The following is a 7,417-nucleotide window of genomic DNA, read 5'->3' on the forward strand; positions in this document are numbered from 1 at the left end:
GGTTCAGGTCCTAACTCCACCTCTGACTAGTTTTGTGACCACAGTTTGCCGTTTTCTTCCCTGTGTGTCAAAGGGCCTACTTTATAGACTCATGGAAGAATTAAATGAGATACAACATACCTTATGTCCAGCATTAAGACTGGCAAATATCAAGTGCCTAATCAAACATAGCAATGGTGACACTGGTGATGGTGGTAGTGATGGGGATGATGATAAATAGACTGAAAAGGTAGTAAAGGCGCCCATTTGTAGCTGGAATGACACAGTCAGAAGGAAACCATTTTCCTTTGTATTTGGAAGCCATGCTGCCTTTATTTTGTATGCAAATTCTTCTCACCTCCTTATTTAGAGAGATTTTGTCCTGGCCTATTTTAAGATATATTTTCTACTGAGCTTTGATTAGGCCAACAGAAAATGCCATTTTAGAGACCTATTTCCATATCTGTTCCACTTGTTTTGTGTCACTTGCCCCTCACCATGTAATTGGCCCTAGTAGCTATAGCTAACAATGCAACATGCTTTCAGCTTTAGATACTTGAACAAATTCTTTACAGGGTCTAGTTTATCAGTAGCATATTTTGCTAAAAGATGTTTATCCCCAGCCACCATCACATGTAAGGGGGCCCACTTTTAACTAAAGGAAAAACTGACTGGGCAGTATTAAAAATATTCCTGTCCTTTTCTGGAAACCAGCTCATTTAGAAGCTCATCTATGAATTACAATGCTTGCAAATCCAAGACTCTTGGTACCCAAGAATACAGAAAAAAAATGAATTAAAAACACCTATGAGATCAGTGGGCTTCAGAAACCTCTAAGAAAATGAACTATTCCTAGGAGCTTCCTAAAATACCCCCAATAGAAGCAAATGTCTATCTTTCTGTTGATAATAAAAATTATTGACATGAACACTACAAAATGATACAAACCACTTTGGAGGGAAATCCTTTTCTTCTATTACAGAAAAAAATCTACATCAATCTGATAGAGTACATGACGGTTTCATCACTTTACACAGAATGGTCATAACAAGAACAACAAATAGAAACAATAACTGGTGTTTCTTGAGCATCATTTGAAGTGAGCTTTGCCACAAAACTCACTGATGTGATATGATTCTCAGAATCCTAGGGCAATATGTCATCAACATATTAGAAAGAGGAATCTGAAGTTCCACGGTCTTACCCAAGGTTTCACTACTAGTAAGAGTTTAAAGTGGGCACTTAAGTCAGAGCTTCAGAGCCTACATCATAAATCTTTTGACACTTCTACTGTAACCCACACTCAGAATTTGTATAAATCCCTCTGCCTTTGGTGTACCCTAGGTAGGATACGTTCAAGCAATTATGAACTAGATCTGAATGCCACAAGTGTCCTTTCTGTCTTACAGCTCCCAGGCAGGATACGTTCAAGCAATTATGAACTAGATCCGAATGCCACAAGTGTCCTTTCGGGCTTACAGCTCCCAGGCAGGGCAGCTGTGCACTGAATTGACCTTTAAAAATGATTACAACCTTGGTTCACTTTTAGAGTGACATTCGTCAGTGGATGAGTTTTCCATTTCCAGCTGGCTCAGATTTGGCTGGATCAGCCCCAAAATGATAGTGCCATTTGACCAAGAACAGAGAGAAAATACATAGTAACTGTATCAGACTCTTACCTTAGATTCTTCATTTCCCATTAGCACATTTTAATTGGAACTTAGAAAACAATTAACACCTTGATGCAAGAAACTTCAAAACTGTGTCCTGTACACATAAATGCATCACAATGACCAAAATCAGACTAGAAAATTCAATGTTAATAGCTGAGACAGAAATAAAACCAAGATAAAAGAGGACGCCACAAGATCTGAGCTGTGCTTGAAGTTGGGAAAAGCGTGATGTACACTTTGCAGAAATTAAACATAAGAGTGTAAGAAACCAACATATCCGTTTCTTGAGAGCTAAAGGTGGGAATTTCTTATCTTGAGGTACTTATTTCCTGGGCCATTTCTCAGTTTAACTCTGTCTGCAGTCATTTCTGTAAGGATTCCCAGGGTAGTTTTGTTCGAATTAGACAATAAGGAATAAAATGAGCCTTCTGAAGCATGTTTTTGACAAAAGCACCACAGACAATAATGAGTGCCCAGAAATGGAAGTTTTCTCTAGGTACAGGCTGTCTCTACGCTCCACGAACTACTCCCAACAACATGCGAGGGGAAGGCAGCAGTCTCCAGAGCCCACTCCTCCTGCCCTCCCCTGTTTCATAAGGCCAGAAGGTGCTTCTCCCAACAAATCAGAATTCTGTGGGTTTTTGGGGTTCTCTCCCCTGTCCTGTAATGAGACACAGACCCCTGGTTCATTCGTATTTCACTGAATATGTACTGAGTGCCAACTATGTTCCAGGCACCGTGAAGAGGAGGCTGAGCACAAACAAGCCAGCCACTCACCTTCGCTGAGACAATGGGCTGGAGGAGAATTAGACACGAATGCAAGAGCCACAGAGGAGGTGTGAGATAGTAGCCTGACATGTCAGGAGCAGCATCCAATGACTCTGAGAGAGCCCCAAGAGGGGGAACTGATCCAGGCAGGATGCAAACTGGACAACAAAAGGCAGGGACTCCCACTGCTTCCTGTTCCTGATCTCCATCCAGGTGTGAGTTAGCAGTGTTTGTCTCTGCTCACCTGCTTACTTGCCTGGCAGGTGCTCTGGACCCACAGGATGTTTGCCTTCTGTATTAGTCTGTTTTCACACTGCTCTAAAGAACTGCCCGAGACTGGGTAATTTGGATGAAGCTGGAAACCATCATTCTTAGCAAACTAACACAGGAACAGAAAACCAAAGACTGCACGTTCTCACTTATAAGTGAGAGTTGAACAATGAGAATACATGGACACAGGGAAGGGATCATCACACACTAGGGGCTGTCAGTGAGTGGGAAGCTAGGGGAGGGATAGCATTAGGAGAAATATCCAATGTAGATGATGGACTGATGGGTGGAGCAGACCACCCTGGCATGTATATACCTATGTAACAAACCTGTACCTTCTGCACATGTATCCCAGAACTTAAAGTATAATAATATTTTATATATATGTGTGTATATGTGTGTGTGTATATATGTGTACATATGTGTATATATGTACACACACACGTACCTATATATAATGAAAGAGGTTTAGTTGACTCACAGTTCAGCATAACTGGAGAGGCCTCAGGAAACTTACAGTCATGGTGGAAGGGGAAGCAGAAGCAGGCACCTTCTTCACAAGCCAGCAGGAAGGAGAGTGAACACAGGAGGAACTACCAAACACTTATAAAACCATCCAATCTCATGAGAATTCACTCATCATCACGAGAACAGTATGAGGGAAATCGCCCCCATGATTCAATTACCTCCACCTGGTCTCTCCCTTGACATGTGGGGATTATGGGGATTACAATTCAAGATGAGATTTTGGGTGGGGACACAGCCAAATCATACCACCTTCCCTCTGGCTTCCTTTGTCTTCCCTGAGGAAATAAGACCTGAACTGACATCTGAGAGGGAAGGGAAGTCAACTAGATTAATAGAAGCCAGCAGAACTTTCCTGAAAGGAGCATGGCGTGTCCCAAGGTCTTGGGGGTAAGAAACAGTTGTGAGCACAACGACCAGGTGGATTCACCATGGAGCTGATGTGGAGATTAAGCTTTAAGGCCCTATTTCACCCAGAACTCCTCCAAAGTCCTCTACTTCATTGTGTATTTGCAATCTCGTCTTCATTTTCTTAAGCAGAGTCCACACTATGTGAAGTGCTTCAGACATCACAAAACCTAGGTCCATCCTGGAAAAGATCAAGGAGGAGTCAGATATAGGATGCAGCCCGTGGCTATTAGGCCATGCTAGAGAGACTGGTCCTATCTTAAATGCAAAATCCAGGGTCACAGCACTGTCCAGAGTCCTAAAAGCAAAGGGAAACAATTCAAAAGGGTCTAAGCAGGGGGTGAAGACAAGATCATATTTGCGTGTTGCAAAGCTCACCTGGCCACTGTGTGGGGATGATGGAAAGAGGACCAGGATGGATGCGGAGGAAAGAGTCCACATCTATCACAGCCACGCAAGGGTGAAATGAGAGTGGCTCAGGCTATGGAGTTTCATTTTCTCATCCAAATATTTTAGATATTTTCAAAAACATTTCTTAGGGTCCATGCTCCTTGCCAGGAAGGCATTCCTTGAATTAGAGCGTGTGATCAATAAGGCTATGAAATCAGAGCCCTGTCATACAACAGCTTCTCAAGGTCATATTCGATTGTTTAATAACACTGAACAGAATTAGGTGATTACCAAAGAGCTATTTAGGGCCGATCTTCCGAGGAGTTTGTGCAATGTATCATATATGGATCTGTGTATTTTTGAATGTGACTCAAATAGCATATTTTACTTGCTTAGAGTTTGCTGTTTAAATACAGAAGGGCATTAGAGGTTTATTTCTTGAGTTATTTTTATATTTTGGTCCATGTTCTTGACCACATTATATATTCCATAAGGAAACAAAGCCCATTTATACAAATCCCAACAGTATTTCCAGTGTCCAGCACAGAGCCCACACATAGCAGCGAATTTCTCAGCCAGTTATGGTTTTTGAATGCAGCAAATGCCTCTAGTTCTTGTCTTATATGCCAAGCAAGAGGCACAACATTGAGCAAAGCAGCCAAGTCCCTGCTCTTGGAGTTTGCAGTATCCCCAGATGCTTCCAATCTGCAGCGCCCTCTCCTCCACTTAGTAGGCTAAGAAATAAATCTAGCGGCTCGAGACTTAGCAACCTGTAGTGGGTTCATTTGTGTCCACCTGAAAAAGATGTCTTCAAGGCCTAAGCTCCAGTACCTACGAATGTGACCGATTGGGAAGCATGGGCATTGCAGATATAATTAGTAAAGGATCTAGAGATGAAACCATGCTGCATTTAGGGTGGACTCTAAATCCAATGACAGATATTCCTGTAAGAGGAGAGGACAGAAGACACATACACAAAGGAAAAGTCCCTGTGACCACAGAGGCGGAGATTGAAGTGATGTTTCTACCACAAAGGACACTGAGGGTTTCCCACAGCCACCGAAGCTGGGAAAGAGGTGTGGAACAGACTCTCTCTTGGAGCCCTCAGAAGGACTCAATCCTGGCTATGCCTTGATTTTGGTCTTCTGGCCTCCTGAAAAATCAGTTTGTGGTAATTTGTTACAGCAGCCAGAGGCAACTAAGGCAATATGAAAATGAATGGGCATGGCTGTGTTCCAATAAAACTGACTTTGCAAAAATAGAAGGTGGGCTGGATTTGGCAAAGGGCTGTCGTTTCCTTCACTAAAACACTAAGAAAAATAAAATGAACGAAACATATACAGAAAATTGACTCCACCCCTGAGGAAGCGTAGACAAAACAATTTTCAATTCTGGAAGAAATCTCCATTATTTAGAAGGCAATTGTAGTTTAATTCAGAAAAAATGTATCCAGTCTCCTTCTTTTTAGCTCAACATATAAAACAGGGGCTCCTGGTGGGGAAAATAAAAGATGCAATAAATAAACACCATCCTATGCCATCTACTCTCTAACTCAGGAACAGGAGGCCTGGAAAACAGGAAACCTATCTAGCAGGGTGCATATATTTTTGTTAGAAAAAAGGAAAAACTAATGATACAATCCTTGTCCTTAATTATCCACTGCACTAAAAAAATCACCCTTAAAGCAGGTAAGGAAAGAAAGCCCATGCAGGAGAGAGCAAAAGGATCAGACTTTAGCATATTTGTCATCACTAAGGCAGCTTCCTGACTTATCAGTAAAATTTCCTAAAGCATGTTAACTTCCCTTCTGTCCAATTTGAGAACTTGGACTATTCCATTATTAGGGGTAATTCAGGGAAAATGGCTCATATTAAATTTGGTCGTATAGGATGCATTATATGATATATATGGTATATGATATAACTGCTCTGTGAGTTGGTGCTATAATTAGATCCATTTCACAGATGAGGTAACTGAGGCAATAAGAAGTAAAATCACTTCCCATGAATAGCATGTATTCAAAGTGGCAGAGCTGAGATTTGAACAAGGCAGGCTGGTTGCAGGCTTTCATAATACATGTGAACTCAGTAAGTCACAGTAACATAACCTAGCTAAGAGTGGGGTGAGTCAGCAAAGATTTCGGAAGCAGCCGGGTGTGGTGGCTCACGCCTGTAATCCAAGCACTTTGGGAGGCTGAGGTGGGTGGATCGCGAGGTCAGGAGTTCAAGACCAGTCTGGCCAAGATGGTGAAACCCCATCTCTACCAAAAATATAAAAATTAGCTGGGCATGGTGGCACACACCTATAATCCCAGCTACCCGGAAGACTGAGACAGAGAATTGCTTAAATCTGGGAGGCAGAGGTTGCCGTAAGCTGAGATCGTGCCACTGCACTCCAGTCTGGGTAACAGAACAAGATTCCGTCAAAAGAAAAGAAAAGATTTCAGAAGCAAGGGACTTGACTAACAAGGGATTTGAAGGATGACTGGAAAAAACAGGCACATAATAAGGGAAGATTAGGAACTTTCAGTCACAGCAAACTGCAGATGTGAGGACCCTGAGGTGGATTTGAAATCTATGGGGCTGAGTCCCAGAGTGTGGAGTCTTCTCTTCTAAACACCCCACCCTCCAACCAGTTATCTTACCTATGTCAGTTAGTGACATCTCCATCCTTCTACCTGCTCAAGAAAAATATTTTGGTGTCTTCCTTGACATCTCTCTTTTGCCACCCGTAATCAGTCCTTTATCTTCAATATTACAAGCAACTGACACTTCTCACTCCAGTGCCTCCACCTGTCCAGCATACCTTCTCTTCTTGCTTGCAGTTACCTAAATTACCTCCCCTTCCCCCTCCAACTCTCAGCCAGGGTGCTCCCCTGAAATAGCACAGGCCCTGCTCTGTGCAACCCCTCATAAGTTCCCAAGTCTGCACAGTGGTCCACAAGGCCACACTTGGCCTGGCCCTCCATTATCCCACACTCAGACCCTATCTCCTATTAGAGTTACCTCACTGTGTTGGCCTCCACATGGTCCTGAGGCAGCCAGGCTGGCCCTCACCCTAAGCCCTTCCCTCTGCCTGGATGCTCTTCCTGTATCACCCAAGTAATTGCAAACCACCCCTCAGTTCAGCATGTGGCGAGTGTGTGCAAAGCTGTTCTGGATAACCAGGTCAGGAGGGATGCACATGGTTGGGGACTAAAGTCCCTTGACTTGTGCTTCCTTAGCAGGACTCTAATCCCACCTCCTCACCAGCTCCCAGCCTGGCTCTTCTGTCCATGCCTCTTTACCTCTGGCCCTCAGCATCAGGCACCTGGATGCCAGTAATTCTTTCCCATCTGGTGTCCTAGCAGCCACCTTCCCTTTCTCCACAGCCAGGGAGAACTGTGTACACTGCCATGCTTTAAC

Source organism: Macaca nemestrina, chromosome 10 (assembly GCF_043159975.1).
Source record: "Macaca nemestrina isolate mMacNem1 chromosome 10, mMacNem.hap1, whole genome shotgun sequence".
NCBI classification, from domain to species: domain Eukaryota; kingdom Metazoa; phylum Chordata; class Mammalia; order Primates; family Cercopithecidae; genus Macaca; species Macaca nemestrina.